The following is an 18,610-nucleotide window of genomic DNA, read 5'->3' as shown; positions in this document are numbered from 1 at the left end:
AACTCAACGCCTCGCTATGAGCAAACCGTTCGAGATATCAAAAATCCCCTGGCAATTTTTTAATCCCAATGTCTTGAGATCATGTTGACCGAGTTTGGTGGCAATCGGCAAAAAACCCTATGACAAGTATTTCAAATTCCAGAGCATGCGCTTTTTACATAACTCTAAATAGCTGACTTCCTGTTGGGCGGAGCCTATGACATGCAATACGAAAGTTGTTCAGCACGATGAGATCTATATGTGTCCTGAGTTTGATATTAATATGTGCAAGTATGTGTGAGCTATGCATCAACATTTCTGACTGTGATCCAGGGGGCGCCGTAGAGCCCCTGTGCCACGCCCGGGTCCCAGCCTCTGCAGGCTCCTAAAGGCCACAGATTCCAAAGTGTGCGCAAATTTTCAAGAGTTTTTGAGTATGTTAAGGACCCCAAAAGCCCCCACAACTTTGACGACAAATATGAATACTAAACCCTAAATATCCAACTTCCTGTTGGGCGGAGCCTATGACATGCAGTACGAAAGTTGTTTGGTTTGATGAGATCTACATGTGTACCGAGTTTCGTGCGTCTACGTGCAAGTATGTATGATATATGGCCCTCAGTATTCCAGGGGGCGCTGTAGAGCCCCTGTGCCACGCCCGTGTATCAGTCTCTGCCCGGCCCTAATGGCCGCAGGTTCCAATGTGTGTGCCAATTTTCAAGACTTTTTAAGCATGTTAAGGGCCCCAAAAGCCCCCGAAACCTTGAAGAAAAATAATAATAAATATAGCTGCAAGCAGCGATGGCGGGCTCAAGCCACCAATGCCATCACCACCCCGGTGGCATCAGGTAAACTGTGCCCAGCGGGCACATGCATTCACAATATCCCTCTGGCAGTGAGGTTTTAAAGGATAGAGGGGAGCGTAGAGGGGAGCGTGCATTTGCAGTGGCTGGGCCACGACTCTGGAATACCCTGCCTTTAGAGATCAGACTGGCCCCTTCCTTGTCTATTTTTAAATCTTTGCTAAAACCTTTTTTATTTTCCTTAGTGTACTGACTACTGTGTTATGCTACATTTTGAAATGGGTGGTTTTAAATTTTTTGTCTGGTCTATTTTTATGTATGTGTAATATTCTTGCTCTTATGTTAAAGCACTTTGGTCAGCCAGGAGGCTGTTGTAAATGCGCTATACAAATAAATTGAACTTGAACTAGAACTTGAACTTGATATGGCAGTTAAAGGGTTAATCCGAATCATCTAGACTTTAAAATCACATTCACAGAACAATATATATATATATATATATATATATATATATATAACTTTAGTAACACTTTACAATAAGATTTCATTTATAAACATTATGTTAACATGAACAATATTTATATAGCATTCATTCATGTCAGTTAATATTCCAAACTTAAACATTAAAACATTGTTTTATTGTGATTTTTTTCCAAGCACATTTTACCAATTCCAAACCATATCAATCTTAATAACTACCATTATTTTTTATTTAATCATTTATGAGTGCTATACAATAGTCCAGGAAAGCTGGAAGAGAAAAACAGGTCAAGAAGAACTGACAAAAGAATTGCAAAAGAATTAGGAATTAATGTGAAGATTAATTTTTAGTCAATTCTGCAAGACAGACTTTCAGGAAAGGAGGTGGAATAAAAATGAGCTCCTAAATCTTAATCCCAGATTCTGGAAGATATATTCCTCAAACCATCGGACAAGAGAAGGTGGTGCTGGTCCTTCACGAGTCACTCTAATCTGTTCATTAAGCCTATATATAAAGTCTTAATATATAGTATTTCACAATACTTCATGGTATTCTAATTAAATAATTTTTTGGAATCTTAGATCTCTCAGAACCTGGCACATTGTAATTCTGAGACTCCAGGAAAGTGGCAGTTCTGTAAAATGTTGGCGCTGGAGACTAAATGCTCACTGATAGTTTCACACCTAATTCACTTAAAACACACACAAACACACACACACACAGTGACAGAGGGACAGAGTGACATCAGATGTATGTTTTTTAATTTTCTGTCATCCATATAATGTTGTATAGTCATGAAACTATGCATATTTCCTCAGAATGACTTGTCTTCTATGTGTACATTTTTTTGAAGTGTTTAGAAGCTGCACTTTTTTTTACTGGTTCCTTTTTTACTATTATTTCAAAAAACATCACGGCAAAACCATTCAAGCTATCCAAAATTCATTCACACCTGTTCTGTAAGATTAATTCTTTAAACAGTGGTAAAAGAGGATGTGGTGCTGATCCTTCAAGAGTCACTCAAAACGTATCTGTCCATAAAGCCTATAAAGAATTATTCTTAATATACAGTTCAAAATACTTCAGCTTGTTATTCTAATTAAGTGAGGGTCATTTTATCAGTAAAATATATACAATTCATTTTTTTTTTAAAAGATTTCTATAAATGATTTAAATCATACTCGTTTCTACAATAATTATTTAAAAGTAATCCTATAGCTCCCTCTGGTGGCCATTATAGGTACTAAGAATTGCAAGCTTGATTTATAAGTTATGATAGTTTTAATTTTATGCTGGCTCTTGAAAGTGATAAAGCTATGAAACTTACTGTGCTTCCTTCAAATGATGACTTCTACTTATATAAAAAATTATGAAGATTTAGAATGAAAAATTGTAAAGATATAGTAAAATAACTATTGTATTTTTTATGTTACTTTAATAAATCTCTATGGCAACACCATTTAAGCTATCCTAAACCCATTCACAATTTAACATCTCAGTATATTGGCATCATGTTGAAAAAGGAGTATGGAGTAGTATGAGTAGGAGTATGAATTCATTTGCAGGCTTTATCATAAATCCACAATAACATTTCTGAGTTCTGTATCAATCTGTGTTGTTGTTTGTTTATTTTTATCTTTTATTTTTCATAGGAAGATAACTTACTCTCATTTTTAATAAATGTGCTTATAAACCAAGGACAAGCTATTTATAGCTGTATTTATAAACTGCTTACTACTGACTATTAATATTGGGACAAGGCTTTATAAAGCATGAACTGACTATTTAATAATGAGTGCAGTTATTATAAAGTGTTATCAATGAATTTGCTAATGTTAACAAATTAGACATTATTTTACAGTGTTATCAAATCCTTAAATGACTCATAAGCATTTGTGAAAGTTCTGCTTGTATTACAGCTTAGTATTGATCTGTGAGCTGAACAGATTTACTGTTACATCCATGAGATTATGTAAATTAAAATAAATATAATGTCACAGGATGTCATAGGTCAGTATCAAATGAGTTTGAAATTATTATTTGCAGCACAAATAAGGTTTTTTTAGGATTTTTAAAAATCCCTAAAACTGTCAGAAAAAGGTTAAGGCCTAAGCTATTTCTATGTGAGTGGCTAATTTTATTTTTGTTTTTATAATTGTAATACACAAACTATGAAATTATACAAAATGTATAAAAAGATAAATAAATAAATACGCACACATTAAAAAAGCAGCCAAGTCGAATGAGTTTCCTTTTTTATATAGATTAAAATTGAAGACAGAAGCAAGTGGTAAATGTGGTCACTTTAATATTCAAATCCAGTAGATCCAGTTTATGTTCACGTGGCTGTTTTCGTTTATAGTCGCCAAGCTATTATGTATTTTGAAATAATCTTGTCCGTGATGTGTTCGTTCGTACGACGAAAGCCAGAATCCTGTAGCTCGAGAGATATGTTATTCTGCCAGTCGCGCTTTCAAATAGTCTTGCACACTTAAACAGGTCACAAACACCTGCATTTAGCTCTTGTTGTGTTACAATGGGTTTATTGTGTGCATTTGTGGTAATATTTTATTTAAAAAAGCTCTTAAACAAGAATAAATTCGTTTGTTTTGAGCTGGACACTGTACGCGCTGATCGGAGGCGGTGATTTCAGATAGGCAGCTGCAAATATTTCATTTTCACACAAACAGTTCAAAAACATCTTAATTTAGCTCTTGGTGTGTTCTAATTGGTTGATTGTGTGATATCGCTGTAATAATTTATTTTTAAAAGCTTTAAAACAGGAATAAATTCGTTTTCTCTGAGCTCTTTACTCCAGACTCTCGTGATCACAGCGGTGATTCATCTCTCCTATTTCTCACGTATCTCTGGCCAGAAATAATTTATCCATGAGCCCTGAACCGGTAATAATCAGATATGTTGGTTTAGCTTGTCAGTGTGAATTAAATCTAAGTATTTGTTTGTATTTTTAACCGATTTAAAAGTGAAAGTAAAAGTCCGGGAATTGAACCTGTAGGGGCGCTATTTCTCTCAGACAATGGAAGTCTAAGCACACACACTCAAACAGAGGGACAGAGTGAGATGAGATGTCTGACAGTTTTTTTAATTTTCTGTTATCCATACAGTGTTGTAAAGTCGTGAAACTATGCATATTTCCTCAGAATGACTTTTTCATCTGTATGAAAAAATTCTTTGACGTGTTTGGAAGCTGCAATTTAAAAATACAATAATGATTCCCTTTGTAAGGTCATTTAAAAAAATCACCACGGCAAAACCATTCAAGCTATCCAAAATCCATTCACAATTTAAGTTCCTATCAGAAATACTGATGTGTGTTCAGAGTTTTGTGAAATTCTAAGTATGTTATTTGCCTCAAAATCACCTGAGAAGTATTCCAGTTTGACATGTTGCCACGGCAACAATTTTTTAGATATCAATATCCCCCTTGCAGATTTATATCAGCTGTGTTTTAACATTATTCTGATGAAGTTTGAAGCAAATCGAGTAATAATAAGATGCTGAATTCAAATCATTTTGAAAATGACACACTTCCTTCTGCCAGTTGGTGGCGCTATAACTTTGACTCCTAATAGTCACATATATGCGATCGACATCATACAACGAATAATCTGATGAAGTTTAATTAAAATCAGGAAATGTATGTGGATGGTATTAGACACTTCCTGTTTCTCATTTCTCGCCATAATTTCAACGCCTCGCCACGAGCAAACCGTTTGAGATATCAAAAATCCCCTGGCAATTTTTCATCCCCAGTGTCTTGAGATCATGTTGACCGAGTTTGGCGGCAATCGAGAAAAAAACCTATGACAAGTATTTCAAATTCCAGAGCATGCGCTTTTTACATAACTCTAAATAGCTGACTTCCTGTTGGGTGGAGCCTATGACATGCAATACGAAAGTTGTTCGGCACGATGAGATCTATATGTGTACTGAGTTTCATATTAATACGTGCAAGTATGTGTGAGCTATACATCAACATTTCTGACTGTGTTCCAGGGGGCGCCGTAGAGCCCCTGTGCCACGCCCGGGTCCCAGCCTCTGCAGGCTCCTAAAGGCCACAGATTCCAAAGTGTGCGCAAATTTTCAAGAGTTTTTGAGTATGTTAAGGACCCCAAAAGCCCCCACAACTTTGACGAAAAATTTGAATACTAAACCCTAAATAGCCAACTTCCTGTTGGGCGGAGCCTATGATATGCAATACAAAAGTTGTTTGGATTGATGAGATTTATATGTGTACCGAGTTTCATTCGTCTACGAGCAAGAATGTATGATATATGGCCCTCCATATTCCAGGGGGCGCTGTAGAGCCCCTGTGCCACGCCCGTGTATCAGTCTCTGCCCAGCCCTAATGGCCGCAGGTTCCAATCTGTGTGCCAATTTTCAAGACTTTTTAAGCACGTTAAGGGCCCCAAAAGCCCCCGAGACGTTGGAAAAAAATAATAATAATAATAATAATAATAATAAATATAGCTGCAAGCAGCGATGGCGGGCTCAAGCCACCAATGCCATCGCCACCCCGGTGGCATCAGGTAAACTGTGCCCAGCGGGCACATGCATTCACAATATCCCTCTGGCAGTGAGGTTTTAAAGGATACGGCAGTTAAAGGGTTAATCCGAATCATCTAGACTTTAAAATCACATTCACAGAACAATATATATATTAGTAACACTGTACAATAAGATTCCATTCATAAACATTATGTTAACATGAACAATATTTATATAGCATTCATTCACGTCAGTTAATATTCCAAACTTAAACATGAAAACATTGTTTTATTGTGATTTTTTTCCAAGTACATTTTACCAATTCCAAACCATATAAATCTTAATAACTACCATTATTTTTTATTTAATCATTTATGAGTGCTATACAATAGTCCAGGAAAGCTGGAAGAGAAAAACTCCTTATATTCATGTGTGCAGAATTATTAGGCATGTTTTCTTTTACAGATGAAATGCGCTAAAATAGACTTTTAACTCAAACTGTAAGGTCGAAAATTATGAAATACCCATGAGAAATATCAAACACAAATGCAATACAGAAATGGATAAGTTAAGACTTGACCATTGTACAAAAAATACTGACTGGGTCATGAGGTCAGAAAAGAAGAAGAAAAAAGCAGGTCAAGAAGAACTGACAAAAAGAATTGCAAAATAATTAGTAATTAATGTGAAGATTAATTTTTAGTCAATTCTGCAAGACAGACTTTTCAGGAAAGGAGGTGGAATAAAAATGAGCTCCTAAATCTTAATCCTGGATTCTGGAAGATATATTCCTCAAACCATCGAACAAGAGGAGGTGGTGCTGGTCCTTCACAAGTCACTCTAATCTGTGCATAAAGCCTATATATAAAGACTTAATATATAGTATTTCACAATACTTCATGGTATTCTAATTAAATCATTTTTTGGAATCTTAAGTCTCTCAGAGTCCGACACCGAGTAATTCTGGAGACTCCAGGAAAGTGGCAGTTCTGTAAAATGTTGGCGCTGGAGACTAAATGCACCCTGATAGTTTCACACTTAATTCACTTAACACACACACACACACACATTACCCACAGTGACAGTGGGACTGAGTGACATCAGATGTATGATAGTTTTTTTTTAATTTTCTATCATCCATATAGTGTTGTATAGTCATGAAACTATGGTCATGAGACCAGTCATTCTGAGGAAATATGCCTCAGAATGACTGGTCTTCTATGTGTACATTTTTTTTTTTTTAAAGTGTTTAGAAGCTGCACTTTAAAAAAATAAAAAGACATTTACTGGTTCCTTTTTTACTATTATTTCAAAAAACATCACGGCAAAACCATTCAAGCTATCCAAAATTCATTCACACCTATTCTGTAAGATTAATTCTTTAAACAGTGGTAAAAGAGGATGTGGTGCTGATCCTTCAAGAGTCACTCAAAACGTATCTGTCCATAAAGCCTATAAAGAATTATTCTTAATATACAGTTCAAAATACTTCAGCTTGTTATTCTAATTAAGTGAGGGTCATTTTATCAGTAAAATATATACAATTTATTTTTTTTTGAAAGATTTCTATAAATGATTTAAATCATACTCGTTTCTACAATAATTATTTAAAAGTAATCCTATAGCTCCCTCTGGTGGCCATTATAGGTACTAAGAATTGCAAGCTTGATTTATAAGTTATGATAGTTTAAATTTTATGCTGGCTCTTGAAAGTGATAAAGCTATGAAACTTACTGTGCTTCCTTCAAATGAGGACTTCTACTTATATAAAAAATTATGAAGATTTAGAATGAAAAATTGTAAAGATATAGTAAAATAACTATTGTATTTTTTTATGTTACTTTAATAAATCTCTATGGCAACACCATTTAAGCTATCCTAAACCCATTCACAATTTAACATCTCAGTATATTGGCATCATGTTGAAAAAGGAGTATGGAGTAGTATGAGTAGGAGTATGAATTCATTTGCAGGCTTTATCATAAATCCACAATAACATTTCTGAGTTCTGTATCAATCTGTGTTGTTGTTTGTTTATTTTTATCTTTTATTTTTCATAGGAAGATAACTTACTCTCATTTTTAATAAATGTGCTTATAAACCAAGGACAAGCTATTTATAGCTGTATTTATAAACTGCTTACTACTGACTATTAATATTGGGACAAGGCTTTATAAAGCATGAACTGACTATTTAATAATGAGTGCAGTTATTATAAAGTGTTATCAATGCATTTGCTAATGTTAACAAATTAGACATTATTTTACAGTGTTATCAAATCCTTAAATGACTCATAAGCATTTGTGAAAGTTCTGCTTGTATTACAGCTTAGTATTGATCTGTGAGCTGAACAGATTTACTGTTACATCCATGAGATTATGTAAATTAAAATAAATATAATGTCACAGGATGTCATAGGTCAGTATCAAATGAGTTTGAAATTATTATTTGCAGCACAAATAAGGTTTTTTTAGGATTTTTAAAAATCCCTAAAACTGTCAGAAAAAGGTTAAGGCCTAAGCTATTTCTATGTGAGTGGCTAATTTTATTTTTGTTTTTATAATTGTAATACACAAACTATGAAATTATACAAAATGTATAAAAAGATAAATAAATAAATACGCACACATTAAAAAAGCAGCCAAGTCGAATGAGTTTCCTTTTTTATATAGATTAAAATTGAAGACAGAAGCAAGTGGTAAATGTGGTCACTTTAATATTCAAATCCAGTAGATCCAGTTTATGTTCACGTGGCTGTTTTCGTTTATAGTCGCCAAGCTATTATGTGTTTTGAAATAATCTTGTCCGTTATGTGTTCGTTCGTACGACGAAAGGCAGAATCCTGCAGCTCCAGAGATATATGTTATTCTGCCAGTCGCGCTTTCAAATAGTCTTGCACACTTAAACAGGTCACAAACACCTGCATTTAGCTCTTGTTGTGTTACAATGGGTTTATTGTGTGCATTTGTGGTAATATTTTATTTAAAAAAGCTCTTAAACAAGAATAAATTCGTTTGTTTTGAGCTGGACACTGTAAGCGCTGATCGGAGGCAGTGATTTCAGATAGGCAGCTGCAAATATTTCATTTTCACACAAACAGTTCAAAAACATCTTAATTTAGCTCTTGGTGTGTTCTAATTGGTTGATTGTGTGATATCGCTGTAATAATTTATTTTTAAAAGCTTTAAAACAGGAATAAATTCGTTTTCTCTGAGCTCTTTACTCCAGACGCTCGTGATCACAGCGGTGATTCATCTCTCCTATTTCTCACGTATCTCTGGCCAGAAATAATTTATCCATGAGCCCTGAACCGGTAATAATCAGATATGTTGGTTTAGCTTGTCAGTGTGAATTAAATCTAAGTATTTGTTTGTATTTTTAACCGATTTAAAAGTGAAAGTAAAAGTCCGGGAATTGAACCTGTAGGGGCGCAATTTCTCTCAGACAATGGAAGTCTGAAGCACATACACTCAAACAGAGGGACAGAGTGAGATGAGATGTCTGACAGTTTTTTTAATTTTCTGTTATCCATACAGTGTTGTAAAGTCGTGAAACTATGCATATTTCCTCAGAATGACTTTTTCATCTGTATGAAAAAATTCTTTGACGTGTTTGGAAGCTGCAATTTAAAAATACAATAATGATTCCCTTTGTAAGGTCATTTAAAAAAATCACCACGGCAAAACCATTCAAGCTATCCAAAATCCATTCACAATTTAAGTTCCTATCATAAATACTGATGTGTGTTCAGAGTTTTGTGAAATTCTAAGTATGTTATTTGCCTCAAAATCACCTGAGAAGTATTCCAGTTTGACATGTTGCCACGGCAACAATTTTTTAGATATCAATATCCCCCTTGCAGATTTATATCAGCTGTGTTTTAACATTATTCTGATGAAGTTTGAAGCAAATCGAGTAATAATAAGATGCTGAATTCAAATCATTTTGAAAATGACACACTTCCTTCTGCCAGTTGGTGGCGCTATAACTTTGACTCCTAATAGTCACATATATGCGATCGACATCATACAACGAATAATATGATGAAGTTTGATTAAAATCAGGAAATGTATGTGGATGGTATTAGACACTTCCTGTTTCTAATTTCTCGCCATAATTTCAACGCCTCGCCACGAGCAAACCATTCGAGATATCAAAAATCCCCTGGCAATTTTTCATCCCCAGTGTCTTGAGATCATGTTGACCGAGTTTGGCGGCAATCGAGAAAAAAACCTATGACAAGTATTTCAAATTCCAGAGCATGTGCTTTTTACATAACTCTAAATAGCTGACTTCCTGTTGGGTGGAGCCTATGACATGCAATACGAAAGTTGTTCGGCACGATGAGATCTATATGTGTACTGAGTTTCATATGAATATGTGCAAGTATGTGTGAGCTATACATCAAAATTTTTGACTGTGTTCCAGGGGGCGCCGTAGAGCCCCTGTGCCACGCCCGGGTCCCAGCCTCTGCAGGCTCCTAAAGGCCACAGATTCCAAAGTGTGCGCAAATTTTCAAGAGTTTTTGAGTATGTTAAGGACCCCAAAAGCCCCCACAACTTTGACGAAAAATTTGAATACTAAACCCTAAATAGCCAACTTCCTGTTGGGCGGAGCCTATGATATGCAATACAAAAGTTGTTTGGATTGATGAGATTTATATGTGTACCGAGTTTCATACGTCTACGAGCAAGAATGTATGATATATGGCCCTCCATATTCCAGGGGGCGCTGTAGAGCCCCTGTGCCACGCCCGTGTATCAGTCTCTGCCCGGCCCTAATGGCCGCAGGTTCCAATCTGTGTGCCAATTTTCAAGACTTTTTAAGCACGTTAAGGGCCCCAAAAGCCCCCGAGACGTTGGAAAAAAATAATAATAATAATAATAATAATAATAAATATAGCTGCAAGCAGCGATGGCGGGCTCAAGCCACCAATGCCATCGCCACCCCGGTGGCATCAGGTCCTTCACGAGTCACTCTAATCTGTTCATGAAATATATATATATATATTTATAACTTTAGTAACACTTTACAATAAGATTTCATTTATAAACATTACGTTAACATGAACAATATTTATATAGCATTCATTCATGTCAGTTAATATTCCAAACTTAAACATTAAAACATTGTTTTATTGTGATTTTTTTCCAAGAACATTTTACCAATTCCAAACCATATCAATCTTAATAACTACCATTATTTTTATTTAATCATTTATAAGTGCTATACAATAGTCCAGGAAAGCTGGAAGAGAAAAACACTTTATATTCATGTGTGTAGAATTATTAGGCATGTTTTCTTTTGCAGATGGAATGCGCTAAAAAAGAGTTTTAACTCAAACTGTAAAGTCGAAAATTATGAAATACCCATGAGAAATATCAAACACAAATGCAATACAGAAATGGATAAGTTAAGACTTGACCATTATACAAAAAATGCTGACTGGGTCATGAGGTCAGAAAAGAAGAAGAAAAAAACAGGTCAAGAAGAACTGACAAAAAGAATTGCAAAATAATTAGGAATTAATGTGAAGATTAATTTTTAGTCAATTCTGCAAGACAGACTTTCAGGAAAGGAGGTGGAATAAAAATGAGCTCCTAAATCTTAATCCCGGATTCTGGAAGATATATTCCTCAAACCATCAGACAAGAGGAGGTGGTGCTGGTCCTTCACGAGTCACTCTAATCTGTTCATGAAGCCTATATATAAAGTCTTAATATATAGTATTTCACAATACTTCATGGTATTCTAATTAAATCATTTTTTGGAATCTTAGATTTCTCAGAACCTGACACATTGTAATTCTGAGACTCCAGGAAAGTGGCAGTTCTGTAAAATGTTGGCACTGGAGACTAAATGCTCCCTGATAGTTTCACACCTAATTCACTTAACACACACACACACACACACACACACACACATTACCCACAGTGACAGTGGGACTGAGTGACATCAGATTTATGATAGTTTTTTAATTTTCTATCATCCATATAGTGTTGTATAGTCATGAAACTATGCATATTTCCTCAGAATGACTTGTCTTCTATGTGTACATTTTTTTGAAGTGTTTAGAAGCTGCACTTTAAAAAAATAAAAGACATTTACTGGTTACTTTTTTACTGTTATTTCAAAAAATCACCACGACAAAACCATTCAAGCTATCCAAAATTCATTCGCATCTGTTCTGTAAGATAAATTCTTTAAACAGTGGTAAAAGAGGATGTGGTGCTGAACCTTCAAGAGTCACTCAAAACGTATCTGTCCATAAAGCCTATAAAGAATTATTCTTAATATACAGTTCACAATACTTCAGCTTGTTATTCTAATTAAGTGAGGGTCATTTTATCAGTAAAATACATAAAATTCATATTATTTTTCTTTGAAAGATTTCTATAAATGATTTAAATCATACTTGTTTCTACAATAATTATTTAAAAGTGATCCTATAGCTCCATCAGGTGGCCATTATTGGTACTAAGAATTGCAAGCTTCATTTATAAGTTATGATAGTTTTAATTTTTTGCTGGCTCTTGAAAATGATAAAGCTTTGAAACTTACTGTGGTTCCTTCAAATGATGACTTCTACGTATATAAAAAATTATGAAGAGTTTGTAATTAAAAAATTTAAAGATATAGTAAAATAACTATTGTATTTTTTTATGTTACTTTAATAAATCGCTATGGCCACACCATTTAAGGTATCCTAAACCCATTCGCAATTTAACATCTTCAGTATATTGGATTCATGTTAAAAAAAAAGTTTGGTGTGAACTACTTGTGTCTTCTTGGAGGAGTATGAATTCATTTACAGGCTGATTTTATCATAAATCCACAATAGAATTTCTGAGTTCTGTATCAATCTGTGTTGTTGTTTGTTTATTTTTATTTTTTTATTTTTCATAGGAAGATAACTGATCCTTTACTCTCCTTTTTAATAAATGTGCTTATAAACCAAAAACAAGCTATTTATAGCTGTATTTATAAACTGCTTACTACTGACTATTAATATTGGGACAAGGCTTTATAAAGCATGAACTGACTATTTACTTTTTGAGTTTGAAATTATTATTTGCAGCACAAATAAGGTTTTTTACGATTTTTTAAAATTCCTAAAACTGTAAGAAAAGGATAAGGCCTAAGATTTCTATGTGAGTGGCTAAATTTATTTGTTTTTATAACTATAATGCATAAACTATGAAATTATACAAAATATATAAAAAAGTACAACAGTTATTGTTTTCCAATGTTTTTTAGCCTACTGCAATCATTCTAAACAGCTTGAATAAAACCTGTTAATATTTATTATAGACCACTGTAACTGTGTATAATCTAACAAACAAGTTTATTATGAAAATAAAAGTGTGTACACCAGATAAATTGGACGATAAAGAAATTGCTAACAATAGTATAATAGAGCATGTTTTATGTTTTTAGGCGTTTAGATGCAGAAATGGACAAATCAAATGTAAAATAAAATGTAATTGATTTAATTAAATATAGATTAATTCTTGTTAGAGCAAAATAATAAATAAATAAATACGTACACACATTAAAAACGCAGCCAAGATGAATGAATTACATTTTTTATATAGATTAAAATTGAAGACAGAAGCAGCTGGTATACGCGGTCACTTAATATTCAAATCCAGTAGATCCACTTCAGATATATTTCTCAACGGTTTACGTTCACGTGGCTGTTTTCGTTTATATTCGCCAAGCTATTTTGAAATAATCTTGTCCGTGATGTGTTAGTTTGTACGACGAAAGCCAGAATCCTGCAGCTCGAGAGATATATGTTATTCTGCCAGTCGCGCTTTCAAATAGTCTTGCACACTTAAACGGGTCACAAACACCTGCATTTAGCTCTTGTAGTGTTACAATGGGTTTATTGTGTGCATTTGTGGTAATATTTTATTTAAAAAAGCTCTTAAACAAGAATAAATTCGTTTGTTTTGAGCTCGACACTGTACGCGCTGATCGGAGGCGTGATTTCATATAGGCAGCCTCAAATATTTCATTTTCACACAAACAGTTCAAAAACATCTTAATTTAGCTCTTGGTGTGTTCTAATTGGTGAATTGTGTGATATCGCTGCAATACTTTATTTTTAATAGCTATAAAACAAGAATAAACTCGTTTTTTCTGAGCTCATCATTCCAGATGCTCATGCTCAGAGCGGTGATTCATCTCTCGTGTTTCTCACGTATCACTGACCACACATCCATTATTAATGAGCCCTGACCTGATAATAATCATATATGTTGGTTTAGCTTGTCAGTGTGAATTAAATCCAAGTATTTATTTGTATTTTAACCGATTTAAAAGAGAAACTAAATCTCCGGTAATTGCACCTGTAGGGGCGCAATTTCTCTCAGACAACCCAGCCGGCACATGACCGACCTTCAACGTTGAAATATGGTTGAAATAAGGTCAGTTGTGGTTTCAACGTTGAAACAACGTTGATTCAACGTTTAAAGCTGAATGGTTGAAAAACATCCAGCACATGACCAACTTTCAATGTTGAAATATGGTTGAAATAAGGTCAGTTGTGGTTTCAACGTTGAAACAACGTTGATTCAATGTTTAAAGATGAACTGTTGAAAAACTTCCAGCACATGACCAACTTTCAACATTGAAATATGGCTGAAATAAGGTCAGTTGTTTTAATGAAACAACGTTAAAAATGTTTAATGCTAAATGGTAGTTAAAGGTTAACAAGCTTTTAAATTATTTATATTAAATTATTTAAATTAATTTATTTTAATAGCATTTTAAAATATTTTAGTCATGATACCTATTCTAAAATCTAAAGGTATATGTTAAATATTATCATCATTAACAACAATAAAACATATACATTTCGCTGCTTTATCACACTGAAACAACTCCCATTGGTAGTTGTATTTTATTACTTCTATCATGATTGGTTAATCTGGCTGTCATTCAGGAAACTGGACAATGAATCGGTTCGCGCCTTTCTACATTTAAAAATATGACCGTTATTGTCGTCTTTCTGTGAGTGAGGCGGCTAACTGTGAGCTGCTGCTCGTTATAACTGACTGCTCTATCGGTCCCGAATTATTTCATATTTGCCTGTACATTTTTTATTTATTTTGAGCGAATTTGAGTCGTGACATGTCAATGGAGAACAAAAACTGTGAACACAAGAAGGGTCAGGTGTTCTGCGAGGTCCTGAAAACATCCTGGCAAAATGAGGTAAGAAAATCGCTAACGTTATCTTTATTATCTTTTGAAAATAGTAAAGTATTACCAGAGTTTACAAATGGATAGTTTAAAGGACATGTAACCTGCAGATAAATAAATACCCCTGTGTCTATTTTTGCATTGCTTTATCACAGCTGATCAAGTTAGGTGCTCACCTAATGTGTTGCTGGTAAGAGAGATTTAGAGATGGTTTAGAGATTTTCCCATATTTTCCTGATATGTATCCCATGCATTAGGTGTGTTATATATGTTTGTATTCTTATAATAGTTTCAAAGTGTTTTCCGAAACATATAAGTGCAAATGTCTGTATTTAAATAATATAATTTTAATGAATTAATGAAAATGAATAAATAAATAAAAGGATTGTTTAAAGCCATGGTTCTCAAAGTGTCAGGCCCCCTCTAGTTGTTATGCAGGTGAATCACTAAATTAAACTAATTAATGTTAATATATTTTAACTAAATCTTTGAGTAAGTTTTTTTTTTTTTTGCACATTTAAGTATGTTAGAGTTAAAGTACAGTACAGTTTTGTAACTTTTGTTACATAATTACATTTAAAATTACATTTTAATTTAAACTTTTTTTTATTTACCTGTGTATGTAAGCACAGTTGTAGTGTTAATGTTCAAACATGATAAAGTGTCTGACAACAATTAATTTTCTTATTAGAATAAAACTGCCTCATTTTTTAACTGTAGACCTGTAGCTGAATAGTTTGGTCTACTACGCTGCTGAAATGTAATGTTGGTCATTATGGTGCAACTTAATATTTAATAACAAATATTTTCTGAAGTGGTACTTGGTATAAAAAGTTTGAGAACCAGTGGTTTAAAGAAATGGTATAATATGAAATCCTGCTTTTTAAGAACTTTTCAGTAAACCATTTCTTCTTTCCCCTTGTAGAGTCATCGAGGATCCAGCTTGTTCTTGAAACATTGGTAAGAAATTGTTCTTCTGCTACATTGCACTGTCACTTCTGCTAGAGATGCTTTGACCTTTTGTGATAGGTTTTGATTGTACTTAGTTTATAAAAAATTTACTGAATTAGATTTTATTTGTTTTACTACACTGTATTACTAGTGTTTTGATTAAAACGGTGTAACTGGGGGTTCTGAAAACACTGCTTGTGAATAATTTGTTAATATTGTAAATTTTCATCTGAATACATTAAATAAGTGTTTAATGAATAGTGTTGTCCACTTTGTTTCCAACCTCACTGTTACTGAACTGTAAAGTGAAAATATTGTGTGATTTATTTTGCATTCAGTTTTCAGTTAAATATATTTCACAATATCAAAGTTATTGTGAAACATTGTGGACATACCTAAACAAACTGGTTAAATCTTATGTTCCCTCCAGAAGTTTGCCCTCTGCAAGTGAACGACGCCTTGTGGTGCCATCCCAAAGAAGTTCACAATCACTCTCAAGGACCTTTTCCTGGACTGTGCCCAGCTGCTGGAATCACCTCCCAATCTCAATCCGAACTGCTTAGTCTTTACTCATTTTCAAGAAACATTTTAAGACTCATCTTTTTCACCGGAACTTAACCAACTAATGCTAGCACTTTTCCTTCTTTTCTTGTCTTTCATATAAAAAAAAAAAAAAAAAAACCTGGCTATGCGTTCTGTACTAGACTAACTGAGACTTGTCATGGCACTTGTATACTGTTGTTGTTCTCTTGTACACCTGACTGCTTCTGTTCTTCTCATTTGTAAGTGGCTTTGGATAAAAGCGTCTGTTAAATGATTAAATGTAAATGTTTATACAGGACGGTACAGAAAGTGCACAAGTGGGAGAGAGTGGAGGGGACGGCATCAGAAAGGACCTAGCGCTGGGACACTTTCAAGGATCACCCGCAGCACAACCACACTGTATACACGAGGCTGCTGGTTCTAACATTTTAGAGTGCCCTGCGGTAGAAATCTCATTCTGCATTCCCCACGGTAAAGAAGACACAGTCCGGGGGGGTTCCCATTAGAAATCAACTGGTTGAAGCTTCCCTGCTCGTACTGTGCAACACTTTTTCACTGCACAAATGTGCACAACTCTTGTAATGAGACACATTACTAAAACATGTTTTTGACAGAAACTGTAGTTTTCCACCAAAATAAAAGATCCACTGGTTTCAGTCATAAAGGTACAAGGATTTGTCTTGTAAGTGCTGAAAAAAATATGCATTTTTGTGCCGAATTATTTTACAAAAACCTTTAAATATTATTGTATTTGGATTGTTCTACTACATGTTTTTAGCATTACCTCCATGCATACTCTGCATAATAAAGTGTGGGATTATTTTCATCTGTTTTCGTTTATTGAAGTTGTTTGTAAAGCCATTGCTGCCAGTCATTAGATTTTTAGCCTTGCATGTACATTGTTGATCTCAATGCCAACTAGGATCTAGGTGTATTTACACACGGTGCAAGGTACGACGGGGAAACAACGTCGTGTTATCAACGCTGATTAACTTTTCAAAATCAACACCTCCTTCAGCTTTCATCCCAGGGCTGCAGCACGACCCTAATTCACCCATAATGCAGGTAAGACGGTGAAACAGCGTCGCGATTTCAACGGTGAATCCACGTCGTGATTTCAACGTTGATCCCATTTGCAAAATCGAAAGGTTATTCAATGTTGATTCAACGTCGGGATTTCAACAGCGAATCAGCGTTGTGATTTCAACCGTACATCAACGTCACGATTTCAACGGTGAATCAACGTCGTGATTTCAACGTTGATCCAATTTGCAAAATCGAAAGGTTTTTCAACGTTGATTCAACCATGGTACCTGACGTTGTTTCAACGTTGAATCAACGTTGAAATGCCGGCTGGGAATGGAAGTCTGAAGCACATATACTCAAACAGAGGGACAGAGTGATATGAGATGTCTGACAGTTTTTTAATTTTCTATTATCCATACAGTGTTGTAAAGTCGTGAAACTATCCATATTTACTCAGAATGACTTTTTGTCTGTATGAAAAAAGGTTTTGAAGTGTTTGGAATTTAAAAATGCAGGAAAATTAATAATTCCAGTTTTACTGTCATTAAAAAAAATCACCATGACAAAACCGTTCAAGCTATCCAAAATCCATTGGCAATTTAAGTTGTTTAAAATGTTTTGGCATCATGTAGACAAAGTTTGGTGTGTATAGTGTTACTCTCCTCTGAGCAGTATGCATTAATTCACAACTAAATGTAAAAAAAAATCCACATTCAAATCAAAATAGCTGACTTCCTGTTGATCGTAGCTGATGACTGTGAATTAGAAAGTTGTCCGTCTTGATAAGAACAATTTTTTTACCGAGTTTGGTGTCTGTAGCTAAAACTAACCCCCCCACTTTTGACAAAAGGTGGCGATATAGAGTGCCTTTTCCACGCCCTCTTATGAACTTTTGCCAGTGTCTAGTTATCATAAATACTGATATGTGTTCTGAGTTTGATGAAATTCTAAGCATGTTATATGCCTCAAAATCACTTGAGAAGTATTCCAGTTTGACATGTTGCCACGGCAACAATATTTTTAGCTATCCAATTTCCCCCAGCAGATTCATATCGGCTGTGTTTTAACATTATTCTGATGAAGTTTGAAGCAAATCGAGTAAAAATAAGAT

The 18,610-nt window shown here is 34.4% G+C and overlaps 1 protein-coding gene and 1 long non-coding RNA gene across 3 annotated transcripts in view; both read left to right on the top strand.

Annotated features, from left to right (window-relative positions):
* plcd1a (phospholipase C, delta 1a) overlaps nucleotides 1-18,610 on the top strand; it is a 61,551-nt gene that overhangs the window by 19,729 nt on the left and 23,212 nt on the right. The window lies entirely within an intron of this gene.
* On the top strand, nucleotides 14,643-17,281 carry LOC128013138 (uncharacterized). Its single transcript, XR_008183244.1, has 3 exons — nucleotides 14,643-14,991; nucleotides 15,905-15,939; nucleotides 16,361-17,281. It is a non-coding gene; the product is annotated as an uncharacterized LOC128013138 (long non-coding RNA).

The sequence above is a fragment of the Carassius gibelio genome, chromosome B24, assembly GCF_023724105.1.
Source record: "Carassius gibelio isolate Cgi1373 ecotype wild population from Czech Republic chromosome B24, carGib1.2-hapl.c, whole genome shotgun sequence".
Classification (NCBI taxonomy): domain Eukaryota; kingdom Metazoa; phylum Chordata; class Actinopteri; order Cypriniformes; family Cyprinidae; genus Carassius; species Carassius gibelio.
Note: the sequence above shows the minus strand (reverse complement) of the source record. Positions and strands in the feature narration are given on the sequence as shown.